This window comes from Mizuhopecten yessoensis, unplaced genomic scaffold (genome assembly GCF_002113885.1).
Source record: "Mizuhopecten yessoensis strain PY_sf001 unplaced genomic scaffold, ASM211388v2 scaffold6361, whole genome shotgun sequence".
In the NCBI taxonomy this organism is placed as follows: Eukaryota; Metazoa; Mollusca; class Bivalvia; order Pectinida; family Pectinidae; genus Mizuhopecten; species Mizuhopecten yessoensis.
Genome location: NW_018406511.1, coordinates 969587 through 971151, shown reverse-complemented (window position 1 = coordinate 971151; position 1565 = coordinate 969587). Strand labels below are relative to the sequence as shown.

The 1565-nt window shown below is 36.9% G+C and overlaps 1 protein-coding gene across 1 annotated transcript in view; it reads left to right on the top strand.

Annotated features, from left to right (window-relative positions):
• Positions 1–802: 802 nt before the first annotated feature.
• LOC110452015 (phosphatidate phosphatase LPIN1-like) overlaps positions 803–1565 on the top strand; it is a 37484-nt gene continuing 36721 nt past the window's right edge. Inside the window, exon 1 of the mRNA XM_021500272.1 lies at positions 803–971. The gene's annotated coding sequence lies outside the window, so the exon portion shown is untranslated. The remainder of the gene's footprint in view (positions 972–1565) is intronic.

Below are 1565 nucleotides of genomic sequence, written 5' to 3'. Positions count from 1 at the left end.
TAATGTGCCGGGGAAAGGCTCCCGGATCGCTTTAAGGGGCGTATTACATCACATCAAAAAGCGATCACTCCTTTCAAAATCTTAGGATCCGACCCTTCTTCAAAAAGACAATTTGTAAGGAAAGTATTTTGAACGCCTCTGTATGACATATAACAAAGATATATACATGGGTCAGATTTTGTGGCTTTACATGCAGCTTCCCCCGTTCGGCCTCGCCTGCATGCGCGCTATTCTGATATGAGTGACGTTGTTGTCCAAAAACTGAGATAGACGAAATTAATCTAATTCCGTGGTCTTGCGCAGTAAATAATATTTCGGGTATGAAATAACTGCTATCAATATAATGACTTGTATTTAAACCGCTCTTTTATTAAAGCTTACCAAAGTCAAAGTGGGGTTCTAACAGTGTTCTATATATGTTGGGACTGATATGTGATTAGAAGTTTGGCTTTTTTACAGAATTTTCATTAAACCAAAGACGTACATAATGTAATATATCAATATATGTAAGATCACCGACTTAGATTATCGCTATATCTTAGTCCGTTGTAATAAATAGTGATATCGATGGCGGACAGATGGATTGTATAAGCGCACATGTTGTATTTCGTATGGAAACGGTCCTCGTAACTATGCAAGCCATACATGTACGGAAGCTAAATATGAGACTTTGTTTTGGTTATCACTGTATATATACAATTCCATATTAGGCATATTACCTACACACACCTACATTTTTAACCAATGAAAAGCGGGTGATCGTCCTACCTCGTTCCGCAATATTACTCTTGCTCTCTGACCTCTGAACTTTGACATCACATGATCGGCTGATCTGAGACGGACGGGAAAAGCACACTGACAGTTTGGCGTCAAAATAACACCAGTTCTAACCAAAACTGACATACATTTTGGAGCACAATTGTTTATACAGGATATGTGTTGATGAAATTACTACTGGAATAATATAAAACGTAAGTATGAATGAGCCAAAGTCTGGGAAATTTCCAATGTTTGTGACCGACATCTTTGATCCAGACGAGGTTACAGTAACATTTGTATACGAGTGAATTCAGAAGATGTTTTGTCAAAATTCTACTAGTATTTGAGTTAGGTGGTATTGTTATAAATCGGTTCACCATATCGTTGTTTTCAATGAACGATGAAATGTGCAGAGCACATAACTGGTGTTTAGGACCACACGCGACGATACAGTGATAATGATAACTGTAAATAATGATAATATGCACTGACTGGGTCCAGTCGTTTGGGTTGGAGGACTCTCTTTGTTTCACTTTTACAGCTGAAATAATTTACGTAAATAATATCATAGACATGTCTCAATATTTTGGTAGTTTTGTTACACCTGTGCTTTGTAAGAAGGGTATATATTTTAACTATAAGTAGCTCCTCTCAATAAAATGTAAATAATCCTTCCTTTCACTGTTGTCTGATGCACACAATGTATAAAGGAGTTTATACTGGTTTTCGACAAAAAGTATACTATATTTAAGAGATTTAGATCGATCAGATCTAGACTATACTTGATAAAACATCCCCCCCCCCCC